At 41.1% G+C, this 18,879-nt stretch overlaps 1 pseudogene; it reads left to right on the top strand.

The window, feature by feature from the left end:
- The first annotated feature begins 7,879 nt into the window (after window positions 1-7,879).
- LOC116873017 lies at window positions 7,880-8,409 on the top strand (annotated as a pseudogene).
- Window positions 8,410-18,879: the final 10,470 nt, after the last annotated feature.

The following is an 18,879-nucleotide window of genomic DNA, read 5'->3' on the forward strand; positions in this document are numbered from 1 at the left end:
ATTTCAGCCCAGTAAGCAACTCTTATTGACACAATGGTGGGAATCCTTCCCAAATCCAAATTCCCAACCAAGGGCCAAGCTTGCAAGCAGACCTTTGAAAGGATAGCAATCTCAGGACTGCTATGTGTGTCTACGCTATGTCTTCTAACCCTTTTCTGCATATAGGCATTATTATCCTTCTTACAATACATTTTATATTTTTCTATTCCATTCTACTTATGTTACATATTTATTTAAAATATTTACATTATATCTTTAGGGTGCTAGGTGGCTCAGCTGGTTAACTGTCTACCTTTGGTTCAGGTCATGATCCTAGGGTCCTGGGATCAAGTTCCATATTGGGTTCCCTGCTCAGCAGAGAGCCTGGTTCTCTCCCTCTGCTGCTCCCCCTGCTTGTGCTCCCTCTCTGTCAAATAAATAAATAAAATCTTAAAAAAAAAAAAAAAGAATAAAAAAGAACTCAAATAGGCTGATCTGTTGCTCAAGACCATACAGGTCATATACGGCAAACCACAGTATATGCGGTTTACTGCTACACTGTAATGTCTCAAATCACAGCATCTAACATACGTAAAATAAGTTTCATATTGAGATTAACTTATATACATACAGATTCCTCCATGAATAAAATCTTCCACTGATACTTATAGCTGCTGTCAGTCTACAGACAGAAGGAAGAAAAGGAAGGGGTTTTCGTCTCAGTATTTCTCATTTCTAAAAGATGTGTGAGAACTTTTGCTTCCCAGTACTGCATCTAAGAAGCTGAGAAATTGCCATCCATCCTAACAAAAAGTAAAAAGCTGAACCAACTGAAAAATCAACAATTCTTTTTTGACTCCCTAGAGAAGGAAAGTCACTGGCCAAACTGCTCCTCCCCACCCCCCAAATTGGAGAGACTGACAGACACCAAGACTTACCAAAGCAGATGCCTCCATGGGAACAAGTGTCCAGGAAGGAAACTGGAGCTGTCTGTCACTGATGAATTACTGGAGGCTCAGTGTGGACCAGTCCGAGAGACACAAACTTCAGGGAACTCAGTTATCGGGAGGACCCCATCCTTCCATGTTTGATGTCCTGGAGCTCTGGCATGGAGAGGGGAAAAAAAACTATTTTGAAACATCAGATCAGGGGACCTGGCTGGCTCAGTCAGCAGAGCGTGGGACTATGGACTCGGGGTTGTAGGTTTGAGTCCTACCTTCAGTGCAGAGACTTAGTTAAAAATAAAATCTAAAAGGACCGTCTGGGGCGCTCAGTCAGTTGAGTGTCCAATTCTTGATTTTGGCTCAGGTCATGACATCAAGCCCTGTGACAGGCTCCCTGCTAAGTGGGGAATCTGCTTGAGATTCTCTCCCTCTCTCTTGGCTCCTCCCCACATCATGTTCTCTCTCTGTCAAATAAATAAATCTAAATGAAAAATGAAAACAAAAGCCTGGGACTCCTGGCTGGCTCAGTCAGTTAAGTGTCTGCCTTCGGCTCAGGCCATGATCCCAGGGTCCTGGGATCGAGTCCCACATCAGGCTCCTTACTGAGCAGGGAGCCTGCTTCTCCCTCTGCCTGCTGTTCCCTTTGCTTGTGCTCTGTCTCAAATAAATAAAAATCTTAAAAATAAAACAAAAACCTAAAAGAATGGAAATATATCAGATCATTCCCTTCTTAGCAAGGTCTGCCCTCAGGAGAAACTCTTTGACCAGAGCCTAACCTGCTGGGGTTTTATCAGAGCCCAAGAGACGTAGGGAAGGAGAAATATCCAACTTCACCGAGCTTTCCAAATGGGAGAAAGGAAATGCCCAGCTCCCGCTCAGTCTAGCCATCCTGTCCCACCTGAGAAGAGGAGGAAAATACGAGAAGCACCTGTGAAGCTCAGAATCACGGGTTATGATCTAATCACAGCACCGCAGAACACTTCTCCCCACCTCAGCCTTCAAAGTAAGTGGATGAGACGAACACCAGAAAGACTCAAATACAGAGAACAAACTGGCAGCTGCTGGAGTGGAGGTGGGTGAGGGCATGGGTGACACAGGGACAAGGCATGAAGAGGTACAAACTTCCAGTTATAAAATAAACAAGTCGCAGAAATGAAAAGAACAGCATAGGGCATAGTGTCAATACCACGGGTCAAAAACGAATGAAGAAGTAACTTGTGCATGGGAGCCTTTTAACCCTTAAAATAAGGCCTCCCATGAAAAGTGTTTGTCCCCCCCCTTCACTGTTCTAAAGCACAAATACAGATAAATATGTTGCATAAAAATAATAATGAATCAATCTATTTTTATCCACATCTGCAGTGCAGAGAAACTAGTTTCCAGCAGTCTAAACCCTGGCGTTGGCTCTCCTTGCATTTGCTTTGCAAAAAGCAGAAAAGGATCCTCTTTGGGGGCATTATTTATATTTCAGCACGACAAATACTTTGATCAACTGCCCAATGCTAACAAAATGAGGGCCCATCCATGATTCATCTCAGCCGCACATGTTTCCTATCAAATCATAGAAGCTTTATATAAATGAATCAGGTTTAGGCTTAAGGAAGGAAGTCAGTGGTTATTTCAATCACCCTTTGGCCCATATGTCCTTCCTTTGTCTCCTTAAACAATGCTTTTATGACCCAAATGCCACGCTCAGCCTTGGTGAAAATTTCGGCCCCATAATTCGCAAATGAAGTGAGCTTGAGCAAACCTCTGTGACTTTCTGGATCTCCGTTTTTCTCATCTGTAAAATGGGGATAAAAATAATATTTTTCTCATGAAATGACTATGAGGATTTCATGATCTCATGCATGTAAAGCTCTTGGCACACTGCCTGGCATCAAAAAAATACTCAGTTAATTTTATTTGCTTCTCACTATAATCACAAGGGCCATTAAGTGATCATTAGCAATCTTTTTTGAAATCTATGCAATCTATTAGAACAGACATCTTTCTCTCTCCCATTCTCTCTCTCTCTCTCCCTTATTATTAGTTACCAGTAGCATTTGTGTAATGTTAGCATTATTCTTATCTACAAGGGCTGGATATTGGGAAAATCATGGAAAGATCCAAATGGGACCTTTGGTGCCAGATGCTGGGAGTGTTGGGATCCGTCTGGGACTTTTCCAGGGCTCATGAGCAAGAGCTGAATGTCACAAGATGCCAGACAGCAGGAAAGTGAGCACCCGCCAAGACCTGGAGATAACTTTGGAACTAGGAACGGAGGCTGCATTTTGCTGGCACTTCCTTGTAATCTTTCCTGATAAACTTCTGCTTCTTTGGCATGTGGGTTGCTAAGGGGATGGGATGACAGGAGGGAATTGGGCAACAGATGGTGCTAATATATTTAAACTTGACTAGAGTTTACTCCTTCGAGGTAAAGCTGTAACTGTATATACCAAGCTGCTAAGATGCCAGTGAGCATCTTAGACTGGCTTATCTTTCCTACATTTCCTTGGGACCCAGAAAGCCACCACTTGGGCCCAGCAGTAGTAGGGTTTGTTGAGGAATGGGGAGTGCTGGTAGCAGTAAGAGTTTGCTTATTAAAGGATCTGGTTTTTATTGTGATGAGAATTTCACAGTTTATGCAAATATCAAATCATTATGTTGTATACCTGAAATTAATGTTACATGCCAATTATACTTCAATAATAATAATAATAATATGCCCCTCCCCCCACAAGATCTAGAACATTTTACCCTAAGCTCTAATATTGAGATTTGGAGTTCAAAACTTGCTTCTACCACTTAGAGCTCTGTGTCCTTGGATATGTTCATTTACTTCTGGAACCTTAGAAAACAGGACAACAGCATCTGTTTTCACTATTTCAGGATTGTTGTAAGAATCCGATGGAGGAGGGGCATCCGGGTGGCTCAGCTCTTAAGCGTCTGCCTTCAGCTCTGGTCATGATCCCAGAGTCTGAGCCCCATATTGTGTGTAGAGATGACTTAAAAATAAACTTTAGGGGGGCGCCTGGGTGGCTCAGTGGGTTAAGCCTCTGCCTTCGGCTCAGGTCATGATCTCAGGGTCCTGGGTTGAGCTCCGAGCCCCGCATCAGGCTCTCTGCTCAGCAGGGAGCCTGCTTCCCCCCCCCTCTCTGCCTGCCTCTCTGCCTATTTGTGATCTCTCTCTCTGTCAAATAAATAAATAAAATCTTAAAAAAATAATAAAATAAAATTTAAAAAATCTAAGAGTCAAATGGATGAACAATTGTGGAAATGTGTTATTAAATGCCACACGTCATAACAATATTATGGTGCTACCTAACTACTGCCTTGGAGTGAGGCTTCAAAAAACCTTTCAGAGAAAGGTGCTGCTTCCTGCCTCCCAGGATGAGCAGAATGAAGGGAATTAGAGGGTGAAAATCCCCAGTAATCCAGCCATTTAATGAGCACCCCAAATAAAAACTCTGGAAAAGGGGACCCTGGCTCAATGACCAGGCTCTATCAAATGACCCTGGCTCATTTGGTGGAGCACCATGACTCTTGATTTTGGATTCACGAGTTGTAACCCCATGTTGGGTACAGAGTTTACTTAATAAAACAAAACAAAGAAAAACGTAATTTTTTTTAAAGATGTTTTTTATTTATTTATTTGACAGACCGATCACAAGTAGGCAGAGAGGCAGGCAGAGAGAGACAGGCGGAGGCAGCCTCCCTGCTGAGCAGAGAGCCCGATGCGGGGCTCCATCCCAGGACCCTGAGATCATGACCTGAGCCGAAGGCAGAGGCTTCAACCACTGAGCCACCCAGGCGCCCCGAAAAACGTAATTTTTAAAAGCCTGTTAATTGCCTTCTCTCTTAAGTTTCTCAATACAAATCACTACACTTAAAATTGTAGAATTAAAAGTTCACCCAATGTTTAAAATGACAAACCTGGTCATTTATTTATTAAGAAAACTAAAATAGAGATTGGAAGTAGTGCAGGTCCCTTTAGACCTTACTTAATTAGAAAGAACCAAGCGATAAAATTCAGTGACACTTCAAAAATACTACCTACAGGAATAATGGTATGATCTGTAAGACACTTTGGCTTATCTCTCTGAATGATACCATTAGCAAGTGTGAGTAAAGTTGCTAAATATTTTTCACGTTGATTTGTCAACATAATAAAAGATTTACAGACCGTGCCTCAGTTTCCGTGTATAAGTATTATGAGTTGTTACCAGGTAAAGGCCAATGTTTCTGTACCCAAGGTTACAATTTTTAACAATGTGCCTCTAGCTATGAGAAGACTTTTTTTTTTTTTAAAGATTTTATTTATTCATTTGACAAACAGAGATCACAAGTAGGCAGAGAGAGGCAGGCAGAGAGAGAGAGGAGGAAGCAGGCTCCCCGCGGAGCAGAGAGCCCGATGTGGGGCTCGATCCCAGGACACTGGGATCATGACCTGAGCTGAAGGCAGAGGCTTTAACCCACTGAGCCACCCAGGCGCCCCGAGAAGACTTTTTTTAAATAAGGAGATTAAGACAGAGAGCTTTTAATTTGTATTTATATGATTAATCTTTGTCTTTGAATATTTATTCTATCATGTGACATACATAAATGTTGTAAGGACTTGAATTTGCCTGAGCCCATTAATAACAGTAGAGCAAGTCAAATTTCAATCTGCGTGAAGGTCATAGTTGCCCAAGATCATTTTTTTGAAACATATGCTTCCATTTTCTACCTGTTGTGTCTTCAAAGATGCCACAATAGGAACAGAATATAAAGGTATATTTCCAACTCTGCAGGATATTTTTCACTTCACTGAAACCTAATACATAGATTTCATGTAGAACATCCTAAATTAGAGTGCCTATATTAAGATTTAATCCATTTTTTGTTTTTTTTTTAATTGAAAAGGAAACTTTTTTGCATCATATGCTGTATTTTACAAGGTTTGCAACAACATTTTCAAAAGAATTTTCCTCTCCAGGGGCACCTGGGTGGCTCAGTGGGTTAAAACCTCTACCTTAGGCTCGGGTCATGATCCCAGGGTCCTGGGATCAAGCCCCGAATTGGGCTCTCTGCTCAGCAAGGAGCCTGCTTCCTCCTCTCTCTCTCTCTGCCTCTCTGCGTACTTGTAATCTCTGTCTGTCAAATAAATAAATAAAATCTTAAGAAAAAAAAAAGAATTTTCCTCTCTGTATGAATAGACTTTTTTCTTCTTAGTTACACAATAAGTGGAACTATGCAAAAGAAGCTATTGGTTTAAAAATACATGGCAATATAAAAGGCTTTTGTTTTCCCTTGCTTTGAGGAAATTCAATATAGTGGTGTAGCAAGGTTGGCAGGGGTGCTCCCAGCAAGAAAAGGATGCCCCCTTGCCCCACTTTCAAGTGTTTGAAACAACTTGTATTCTAGGCCATTTACTATGTGTGGCGGTTCCGTCCTTGAATTAGAATATTTTGCATAAACAAACAGAGCCCCCTCCCCTGTTTAATGAAGTGTTTCGTAATATATATGGGAATTAAAAATAAGATGGAACCAATTCGTACTGCACCGTGTGCATGTGCCAGATTCTTGATGTCCCAGAACACAGTCGTCCTCGGTGGTTGGATACGGGATATTTCCAGGCCTCTGCTGGCAACGACACCATGAAAGGAAAATACAAAGTGAGTATGGTTATTTGGATGCGCTCTGTTAATAAAGACATGCAGATTACCTCTCCACATTTGCTTCACTGTCAAATGACTCATCATTTTTGGCTGTTACACTAATACATGTCTGTATCAGCACAAAGGAGCTAGAAAATCATCATGATGAAGAAGAACAGAATATGGCAGTTTACTTTTAAAAAATAGAAATGGGCCATCTATTTGTATGCCAAGGAGTTTGGGTCGTTATGATGAGGGATAGAAGCAGAAAAACGTTCACCTTTAGCCCAGAAGGCAGACCTACAGCCTGCGTGGTTCCCTTGAGGATTGAATACGGCAGGCTGCTAAATTTTTTTTTCTCTTTTAAAGATTTTATTTATTTATTTGACAGACAGAGATCACAAGTAGGCAGAGAGGCGGGCAGAGAGAGAGAGAGAGAGGAGGAAGCAGGGGAGCCTGATGCGGGGCTCGATCCCAGGACCCTGAGACCATGACCCGAGCCAAAAGCAGAGGCTTTAACCCAGAGCCACCCAGGCGCCCCAGGCTGCTAAATTCTTAAGGGGTCTCCTGACTACCCGTGTATCTCACACATAGTTAATATTGAACTGGTTGATAAGCACGAGAGAAATCTTGAAAAAGTAGTGTTACATGATTGGAAGTTTGAAGAAGACCTTTATGATCTAATACTCCCTGCACGTCCCCTTGCCCTTGAGCCCTGAGTGTATAACCACCAGCTTCACACAGCAGCATACAATGTCTCAAGAACTCTCTCTTGTCAGCTGGGGTGCCCAACCCTGCAATAACTGTATCTAAAATTGTAGCCCTCCCCAAGTTACTCTGTTAATAATGGGAAGTTCAGAAGCTGCTGTGTGTGTAAGTGATCATTCACAACTCTTGCCAAGCAAGGAGAAGGAAATCAACACAGCTGAGTAATAATGTGGGGTAAATCAGGTGAGTTTTTTCTCTGAAAATGTTATCAGGGGTTCCTGCTGCCCCAGCATCAGAAGAGTTCATTGGTCTATCAGGTGTACTAACATACATCGTTAGCATCTTCTAAACAAACAAACAAACAAACAAAAACCCACACTTCATAGTTGTCAACAGAACATCACAAGAATAGAGACCTCTCTTTTATTATTTTTTTATTAAAGATTTTATTTATTTATTTGACAGAAAGAGAGCACAAGTAGGCAGAGAGGCAGGCAGAGACAGAGGAGGAAGCAGGATCCCTGCTGAACAGAGAGCCTGAGGAGGGCTCAGTCCCAGGACTCTGGGATCATGACCTGAGCTGAAGGCAGAGGCTTTAACCCACTGAGCCACCCAGGCGCCCCTGGAGACCTCTCTTTTAAACATGTGGAGACACTTAACATGGATGAACACGTAAAATTTCCCATCAATTGTCCTGAAAGCTGCCATTTGTCGGTGAGGAATAACTTTTTTAAGCATATTGATATAGATCCAAAAATGCTCATATCCTTGATGGGAATCCTGCAGATTTACAAAGAGAATGTGATGCATTTGAAAAGAAAATAAAAGAAGCTGGCAGAGTGGAACTATTTGTTGGAGGTAATGATTCTCATAATAGGCACACACAAGGCATTTTCCCTCTACACAGCAATGGAAGGAGTCAACCACGTGTGGCCCATGTCATCTTTCTAGCATCGTCTCTGAACTACATTTGCATATGATGAAGATGCTGCTTTAGAACTAAGAGTTACTACTTACTGTAAACTACTTAAAGGTGTTTTTTTTTTTAATTTTTAAATTTTTTTTTCAAAAATTTTTAATCCTTTTATTCACTTAAAGGTTTAATGCATGTGCACGATAAACTTGTAGGTCCACTATAAGGTATGGAAGAAGGAAATTGAAGGAGCCTGAAGAAAATTGCTGCTTGAATGAACAAAAGACTTTTTAAAAGAAGTAGATGAATTTCAGCTTTGCAATGTAATGGAACATAGGGAATTTTTAAGCTTACTATTTGTGTAAGAAAAGATTTTATTATTCATGTGAGACAGAGAGAGAGGGCATGAGCAGTGGGAGTGGTAGAGGGAGAGGGAAAGCAGACTCCCCGCTGAGCGGGGAATAGGACTTGGGGGCTCCATCCCAGGACCCTAAAATCATGAGCCCAAGGCAGATCTTTAACCATCTGAGCCACCCAGGCACGCTGAGATTACCATTTTACAAAGTTCAATATCTATACATGAAATCTTCCATATTTGGAATGCATCTATTCTACACCAGGGCTTAGGAGAAGTAATTGGCTCTCACAACTGATAAGCTGTTTATTATAAAGATTTTATTTAGAAATAAACTTTACTGTAAGTAGCTAGTCTAGAAACCAGCACAGAAATGTATAGAAAATTTTAAAACTCACTTTAAAAGTGGAGATTGTGCACATCAAGTGCCATTTAAGACATGACTCGAGTGGCGTAATATACAAAGATTTTTTTTTTAAGGTTTTACTTATTTATTTGACAGATAGAGATCACAAGTAGGCAGAGAGGCAGGCAGAGAAAGAGAGGGAAGCAGGCTATCCGCCGAGCAGAGAGCCCAACACAGGGCCCGATCCCAGTACCCTGGGACCACGACCCGAGCCGAAGGCAGAGGCCTCAACCCACTGAGCCACCCAGGCACCCCCAAAGATTTGTTTTTTAATTATATGCAGACACCTCAAAACTTTCAAGTATTAGTCAACTATCATTGCAAACTTCAATTTTAGAATAATATCTTTATATTTTATCTGTACTATACTCCAGCCTTTCTGCACACGACTGCCTTAGTCATCTTCCTACAGTGCCATCTGGACATCAGAAGTCCAGCATATAACACTGGTAAAGGAAATCTGAAGAGAAGACAGTGCGAAAACGTGCAGTTTATGTCCTTTTGAAAAATATATATAGTGCATATTTTTGGTGCACCTTCTTCTTCAGCACTTCTTCAAGAAACGTGCTTTTAGCAGCAGCTTTCTGATCAAAGGTCTTGCCCCCATGCTTTAATAAAATTGCCTTTTCTGCACCAAAGAAAAAAGAAATGTGCTTTTATTTTTATTTAATGAGTTAGGTTCAGGCCTTAATACAAATGTCTTGGCTATTGTGAGCTTCATACCAGTAACACACTAAGGACATTTTTTTTTTTTGAGGAGAATTTTCTCATTATTGTTAAACTTCCTAAATGATTAACTTTATTTCTCATCCATAAAAATGTCTAAAAGGGGGGCGCCTGGGTGGCTCAGTGGGTTAAGCCTCTGCCTTCAGCTCAGGTCACGATCCCAGAGTCCTGGGATCGAGCCCCACATCGGGCTCTCTGCTCAGTGGGGAGCCTGCTTCCTCCTCTCTCTCTCTCTGCCTGCATCTCTGCCTACTTGTGCTCTCTCTCTCTCTGCCAAATAAATAAAATCTTCAAAAAAAAAGTCTAAAAGGATATGATAGAGTATATATAAAAGGAATCACTGTAAACACTGTAAATTTTAGATTGCCATGGCAACTTGCATCTTGAGTTGCAAATGAAAGTACATTATTTTCGACCTTTAACTCAAATAAAGTTCACATAAACAAAAAGCTAGCTGGAAGATCTCACTACAGAAGCGGATTCTCCATTCCCTTTTCGGAAATGCTCCACTCTACCGCTAGAGGGCACCATGTGCATACTGGGCAGGGAGAAAGCCACAGGCTTACTCCATACATCCGCCTCTTGATTTTTTTCACTAAAGGAATAACCCAGTCAGTGTGGGTATGAGTGGAGGTCAGAACTGGGGGATAGGCTGTTAAAGCACTTCTGTGCAACTTGAACCTTTTTTTTTTTTTTTTTTTAAGAGGGAGATGGGCGGCAGAGGGGCAGAGAGAGAGAGAATCTTAAGCAGGCTCCATGCCCAGCACAAAACTGAGGCAGGACTCTATCTCACAACTCTGAGATCATGACTTGAACAAAATCAAGAGTCAGAGGCTTAACAGACTGAGACAGGTGCCCCAGCTTCAAACTTTTTTATGATGACCCTAGTTACAGCAGCTCCCCAGATGAGCCTGAGTTCAACCCTGATTCAGCTGGAAACAGTGTAATTATGATTGAATGATTGTTTTTACAGATTGCTGACAGTATGTACAAAGAGTTAAGAATTGAGGAGGGTCCTTTGTGTTTGAGACCGTCTTCTTCAACAAAAATCAGACCAAGCCTGGGAGTCAGAAGACCTTTTTCCACTCTCAGTTATACCAATCTCTGAATAATGTTTGTACAAATTAAGAGGGGGAAAATCTTTTCTTTCTTTCTTTCTTTCTTTTTTTTTTTTAAGGGGGATGCCTGGGTGGCTCAGTCAGTTAAGCATCTGCCTTTGGCTCAGGTCCTGGTCCTAGGATCCTGGGATCTAGTCCCAAATCAGGCTCCTTGCTCAGTGGGGAGCCTGCTTCTCCCTCTAACTCTGCTGCTCCCTCTCCTTGTGCTCTCTCACTCTATCTCACTTGTTCTCAAATAAATAAATAAAATCTTAAAAAAAAAATTAAGAGACACAACTGAGTTCCACATACAAATATTTGGTTTAAAATAATAGAATCAGGGATGCCTGGGTGGCTCAGTCTGTTGGGCGTCTGCTTTCAGCTCAGGTCATGGTCTGGCTCCCTGCTCAGCGGGGAGCCTGCTTCTCCCTCTGCCTGCTGCTCCCCCTGCTTGTGCTCTGTCTCTCTCCATCTCTGATAAATAAATAAAATCTCAAAAAAAAAAAAAAAAAAAAAGAAAGAAAAGAAAAGAAAAAGAATAGGTTCGTACTTTTAATGCATAGGATGTTTAAAGATTTTACTCCAGGGGTGTCTGGCTGGTTCAGTGGTAAAGCAGTCCCCCTCATGTTCTCTCTCTCTCAAGTAAATAAATAAAATCTAAAAAAAAAAAAAAAATCACAAATTATTTGATCTGGAAGGGATCAACAAATCCAAATTCCACATTTTATAGATCAGAAGGCTGAGACCAAGACGGATGGGATTGGATGACCTAAAGTTCTCCCACTGGTCACAGAACTGGGTTCAGAACCCAAATTTACTGACCCCGACCTCCTTTGCTTGTTACAGCACACTGCTTAGGGCTCAGTTTTTACTCTGAGCTTAGCTTTCTTTTCTTTTCTTTTCTTTTTTTTTTTTTTTAACTTATACATTATATTGAAGTCTTGGTTCCAAGAAAATTCAAAATCTTAAAACAAACTAATCTTTCTTAGGATTTTCTTTCCTCACCTCAATTATAGAAATACTTTTCTCCCTATATGTAGAATAATCAATCAATATTAAAGTATTATTGATGGCAAACCTTTTAATCTAAATGATAAACATCTCAGAAATATAGTGCACATATTTTTATAAAAGTTATTTCTGTAAATATTGGAAAAACCATAGGGAACATCATATTTCTTTCTTTCATTCTTTCTTTCTTTCAATTGGCTTTGTTTTATTTTATTTTATTTTATTTTATTTTATTTAAAAGTAAGCTCTATGCCCAAAGTGGGGCTTGCTGTATCAAGAGTCACAAGCTCTACTGACTGAGCCAGCCAGACACCCTTATCCTTGTTTATTTTAAATAAAACACAACAGGGACACCTGGGTGGTACAGCTGGTTAAGCATCTAACTCTTGGTTTTGGCTCAGGTCATGATCTCACAGTGGCTGGGGTCGAGCCCTGCTTTGGGCTCCAAGCTCGGCATGGGGCTGGCTTGAGATTCTCTCCCTTTCCCACTCCATCCCTCCCTCCCACTCATGCTCTGTCTCTTTCTCTCTAAAATAATAAATAAATAAATCTTTATTTTTAAAGGATGCATTTAAAATAAAACACAACCATAGAACTTTTTAAAAATTGAGATTTGGGGCACCTGGGTGGCTCAATCATTGGGCGGCTGCCTTCAGCTCAGGTCATGATCCCAGGGTCCCAGGATCAAGACCCACACCACGCTCCCTGCTCCACAGGAAGCCTGCTTCTCTCCCACTCCCCCCTGCTTGTGTTTGCTCTCTGGCTGTGTTTCTCTCTGTTCAATCAATCAATTAATCAATCTTTAAAAATAAAAATAAAATTGATATATCCTATCATCTCCACTTCTTTGGTAGAAAACATAAAGAAGGGGCGCCTGGGTGGCTCAGTGGGTTAAAGCCTCTGCCTTCGGCTCAGGTCACGATCTCAGGGTCCTGGGGTGGAGCCCTGCATTGGGCTCTCTGCTGGGCAGGGAGCCTGCTTCCTCCCAACTCTCGGCCTGCCTCTCTGCCTACTTGTGATCTCTGTCTGTCAAATAAATAAATAAAATCTTTTAAAAAAGAAAACATAAAGAAATGTTTTTCTCCTTTACCATTGAGGGTTTTCTTCTCAGTGCAACCCTTCCTGAGACATACTAAATTCTGACTAGAATGCATTTTCCAGCTCAGCTATAGGGACTAGGAATCCCTAGTCCCTTAAGAATCCCTAAATCATTCTCTTGGGCACGCACCTAAGCTTAGTAAAACAATCTAGCTATGCTCACTCCTAGTTATTGAAACCATCCCACCAACCAGAAATGCCATGGTCCTCACTCTCTCTCTCTCTTTTTTAATGATTTTTATTTTTAAATAATCTCTACACCCAACATATAATGGGACTTGAGCATACAACCCTGAATTCAAGAGTCACACATACTCTACCAACTGAGCCAGCCAAGCAACCCTCTCACTGGCATCTTTTAAGTAATTCTACCAAAAAGATTTCATATTTTTCTTTCCCAGCAGGTTAAAAAAAACTACTCCAATAATACCCCTCCTAATAAAACACAAAATACATTCCCTTTTTATCAAAATAATTGCTACCGAGAAGAATTTATCTTGACTTTCCTAGTGGCATTCCTGATACTCACAGAAGTAAACAATTGTTGGAAATTTCTTTATCATAACTACAAAAGGCAAGATGACCACTTTTTTCTCTTAAAACAAACAAATATATATAAGGGTTATCTGCTCTGGGATAAGTATTATCAACAGAAAACAGAAAATAAATTAAAGATGGCATCATGACTTTTTGTGTAATTAACAAGAAAACAAAAAATCATATGTGTAAAAATAGCCCGAGTATGATTCTCTTCATCTGGGAACCTGACAGTCTATACTTTTGTAACCTTAGCTTGGTCTAAATTAAGGAAATGTAGGGTGCCTGGCTTTGCTTAGTCGGAAGAGAATGGGACTCTTGATCTCAAGGTCATGAGTTCGAGCCCCATATTGGGTGTAGAGAGTAATAAAAAATAAATAAATAGGAGCAGCTGGGTGGCCCGGTCGGTTAAGCATCTGCCTTCTGCCCAGGTCATGATCTCAGGGTCCTGGGATTAAGCCCCACATCAGGCTCCCCACTCAGTAAGGAATCTGCTTCTCTCTCTCCCTCTACCCCTCCTCCCTGTTCATGCTCTATCTGTCTCTCATATAAATAAAATCTTTAAAATAAGTGAATAAACAAACTTTAAAAATTAAGGAAATATATAGTGATCCACAACCTACATTGAAGTGTAATGGTGGACATTTTTCACTTATCACATTTTTCACTTATCACATTATCAAAGATTATAAAAAAAATTATCACATTATCAAACTCCCCATAGCAGTGAGGACACTGAGAAATTTGCTAATGGTCTACATTGGTGGAAATGTAACTTGCTATAACCTTGCTCAAAGGGAATTTGGCAGTGGATATTAAAACTTAAACTAGAAACTAGTCATTACTTTGACTCAGCAATTTTGTTTTCAAGGATTTGCTTATGAAAATAACCAGAGTTAGATAAGAAGGTTTCCAATTCATTCCTTCAAATAACAAAAAGCTGAAGAGCACTTAAATATCCAACAATAGGGGAATACATATACGGTATAAGCATCAGATGGGATACAATGCAGCTGCTAAAAATATTGTTAAATAAGGTCTAGTGGTATACAAAATTGTTTATGATATATTTTAAGGAAAAAAGCATATATAAATACATGTAGAATCCACATTCGTATGTTTTAAAAGCTATAAAAAGTATATAACAAAAACTTTCTGATAATTCCCCTGGAATGGTAATCGAATACACGGCATTATTTTTCTTCTCTGTATTTTTTAATCTTGGGGCACCTGGGTGGCTCAGTCAGTACAGCATGCAAGTCTTTTTTTTTTTTTTTTTTAAGATTTTATTTATTTGACAGATAGAGATCACAAGTAGGCAGAGAGGCAGGTAGAGACAGAGAGGAGGAAGCAGGCTCCCGGCTGAGCAGAGAGCCCAGTGCGGGGCTCCATCCCAGAACCCTGAGACCATGACCTGAGCTGAAGGCAGAGGCTTTAACCCACTGAGCCACCCAGGCGCCCCACAGCATGCAACTCTTGATCTCGGCCTTGTACATTTGAGCCCCACACTGGGTGTTGAGATAGATTACTTACAAATAAAATCTTTAAAAAAAAAAATTCTTTGTTTTCTTTTCCTTTCTTCCTCTTTTTTTTTTTTTTAATCCAGGCCTTTCTCAACTGACCGTCCAAATGCAATAATGACAGGAACGTAGTAGGAGACAGTTTGCAACAGTGTTGCAACTGTGTTCAGATCACATTTGCTGCTGCACACTCGTGCAGACCTTTGTCACACTAGCTCTCAGTCTCTGCAGAGCTTCCTCTCCCTCAGCAGCATGCAATCCGAGGAGGAGGACCTCAGGGCGCTGGCCCCCAGCCACCACGCCTTCCAAAACCCTGTTGGAGGAGCAGAAAGGCCAATTCCCCACTAACACGCAGATGGTGAAACATCCTCTTGGCTCTGGTAAATTCAGCCATATTGGTGCAGACACAGCTGAAAAAAGGCAAGCAAGTTCTGCAAGGCCAGGCAAAATTAGTCCTCGATCAAGGGAGAGCCATGCCAGCTGGCATTTCCTGCCATGCCCTCAGCCTGTTCAAGGCTGAGAAATTAAGTGGATGATGTGCAAAGTGAGGCCCTGAACTGGGGACCTGGGCATCTCAGCTGGTGCAGAGGTGAGCTTCGAGCCCTGTGACTATGAAACAGTGCCCCACAGGGTTAATGAGGTTAAACACCGGCCCCAGCAAGACCCCCACTGATTCCCCCTCCTTTTGGCAAGGGAATGTGAATCTTCTCTTTTGGAGGCAAACAACAGGAAGAGCTCCAGGCCAGCTTAAACCACTGTGAGCCTGACCACAGACTCACACCTGTGGGGATAGACCATGGGGTGTCCACAGTTACCCCTACCTCATTGTAATGTTAAAGACTCCACCCGAGGGGAGCACATGCTTCATTAACACAATATAGGATGCCTGTATGGCCATGTGTCCCCAGAACCCCTGCATAGCTTTATGCTGGCCTTTACCTGCAATGACAAAAACTCCCCTTTCTGACCATTCATCTTAACCCTAAATAAGAGAAATGCACTCACCCTCACTCAGGGATACGTGGCTTTGGAAGTTAGTGCCTGTGATCTTCTTTTCCGCAAATAAAGTTCCTTAAGTGTGACAACTCCACCTGGTGTAGTCTCTTACTTATCAATTACCAAGGAGCCAACTCAGCTTAGCTCAGTTACAAATACGCTGTCAGGAAGCAGAAAGAATTCCACAGAACGGTGAAGTGGAAGGAATTCTGGATTGTGAGTCTCGGGTGCCATTCTTATGTCTCCCTTTCCCTCTCTCTAAATTCTAGTTCCTTCTTCTAGAAAATAGTGGGATGGGTGGGGGGGGTGGGTTGATAGAGGAAATGAACTGTAAAAGTTGCGTCCAGCTTTCAAAACCATGGTTTTATGATTTGTAATGGAGTAATACAAAATACATTTCTTTCAATACAAACTATACCTAGCAAGCAGGAGCCAAGGGAAAAACAAAAGAAAACAGAACAAAACATTGCCTATCCACAGGACTCACAGTCCAAAGCATTGACAAATTTCCCAGTTCCAATATATATAACTGTTGACTACACCATTTATTTAAGAGAATATTTTTCAGGGCGCCTGGGTGGCTCAGTGGGTTAAGTCTCTGCTTTCTGCTCAGGTCATGATCTTGGGGTCCTGGGATTGAGCCCCGCATCAGGCTCTCTGCTCAGCGGGGAGCCTGCTTCCCCCTCTCTTTCTGCCTGCCTCTCTGCCTACTTGTGATCTCTGTCAAAATAAATAAATAAATAAAATCTTAAAAAAATTGGTAAAGCGACCTTAGAAAGAATCAATTTCATTTCAATCCTTTCATGTTACATAAAGCAACTGTGATTCAGAGAGGTTGAATAGGGCCCTGAGACCCCTAGAAGCTATTTTTTTTTTTCTTTACATATGCCCATAGATAATTAGAAAATGTAATGTGCTTTCCTGAGGAAAAAAAATTTTTTTTCTTAAATCCTGTGGAAATTATTTCTACGATTTCTATTATTTTGAATCTTCTATTTCCTTCTTATTGAAATTTGACTGCCATTACATAGTCTTTCCAAAAAAGAATCTGGCATTTTGGCTACAAAACCCACTTGATCCTTGCCCCTGCTTCTTTGCAAAACCCATTGTGAAACTGCTCCAAGTAAACTTAGAATCTCCCTTTCTGTGTGTAAAGGCCATGCAGCCTGTTTTCTCTGTTTTTCTAACCACCTTGGCTAGTTAGAAAAAGTGCTTTCAACTTTAGACAAGCCAGGCTTGGTTTATTGACTCCAGTCAGACAAATACCTTCTCTGGAAATCAAGACTCTGGATATGCAAATGTGTGCAGGGCAATGAGACAGAAGGAAAAGGCCCTCGTAGAGAATAGAGAGAAAGCAAACTAACATTTATCCCATGCTTTCTGTATGCCCATGGACTCCCCTAATCTTCACAACAATGCTGTGAATTAGATATTATTATTCTAAAGGTGAAAAAGTCACCAGAGAGCAACTTGCCCGAAGTCACACGTCCAGGAGATGATGGAGTTGAAATCTGAACCCAGGCCAGTCTGCTTGCACATTCTTTCCAGTAAATCAGCCACATTTTTGCTCAATCATGGTCTTTACGACTTTCAACTGACAGGATATCTCTTGATGTAAAACAAGCAAACAAAAACAACAAAGAAAACAATACCACCCCCCGCCCAATTCCTTTAAGATGGTATAGTCACACATTTGGAGAAAAGCAATCCAATATGCAATTCACTAGAAAGTGCCTGAATGTCTAAGAGGTGTTACCAACACGTTGTGCTTCAAATGTTAAGACTCATCCCAAGTAAGGTGAGTGATGCTTCAGTCCTTCCTAATAAGATTTTCTTGTTTCATTATGCGTTATGATTCTTGTATCACAAGACAGAGGAACTTAATGGATAAAGACAAAGAAGAGCTATATAGATTTTATTTCTATAAAAACTTCTCTCTAAATCCAATCTCCTTGTAATTGATCAAGCCATTTTTGTGGCCTTTTTCAGATTAAAGGTTTTGTGTTCTCCTTCACCTCCCTTCTCTGGCTTTTTTTCAAGCATTTTTCCAGTCCACTTACAGTTCAGAACAGATGTAGATGCTGGCCTGCTCCCAGAACCTTGCTGCTAAATCATGACTCCACCGTTCCCCATGGACCGAGTAGTGCCAAAGTAGAAAATGACTTCAGCCCACAGCAGAATCTATGTTGTTGCCAATCCGGTTTAAGCCCAAAGAAAGCAATTCTATTCGCAGCACTTTTCTTTTTTTTTTTTTTTTAATTTCCAGTTTATGCCGAGAAGGTATAGTACATCACATTTTGATGATTTATACAGTACCACATTGTCATTTATCAATTCCCCAGACTGGAAGAGCCGGGGCAGGGAGAAAAAAGCAGTCTTCAGGATATCAGAGATAAGCAGATCAACAGGAACTCAACAAGAAAATAAAATGGATCTCTTTAAAAAAAAACAAAACTGCAAATCATTTAAAATACGAAGAAAGTAAGAGGATATGACCTGGAAGATTGATATGAGATACCTTTGGCTTACTCACATGTAATACTGTCAGCTGTATCATTTCTCCATCACTGATGGGTACAGGAAACTGCACTGTGTTGATCAAGAGAAGATGACAAAGGGAACAGTTGTCAGTAACTTAGCCCGTTATTACAGCAGAACTACCCCCAGAAAACCCTGGGCTTAAAAAACTGCAGCATGCAGGTAACAGCGGAACACAGAGAGATCAAGAAGTACTGTTACAACGTCGGATTTCGGAAACAGGTGGAGAATATCCATCGTGGGGAGGCCTTGACCTGGTGAAGCCGAGCATCTTCATTACAGATCAAGCATAAGTACCAAGTGGTCTCCTGGTGACAAATTTGGGGCATTAAAGAACCGGTCTCTTCAGGGTTCCCCTTTTCACTTGCTTTAATATATTTAGGTTTCTAGAGCTCTGACATTTCCCTAAATAGGCTTATTGATCTCATTCATT

Source organism: Lontra canadensis, unplaced genomic scaffold (genome assembly GCF_010015895.1).
Source record: "Lontra canadensis isolate GAN:19392208 unplaced genomic scaffold, GSC_riverotter_1.0 scaffold31, whole genome shotgun sequence".
Taxonomy (NCBI): domain Eukaryota; kingdom Metazoa; phylum Chordata; class Mammalia; order Carnivora; family Mustelidae; genus Lontra; species Lontra canadensis.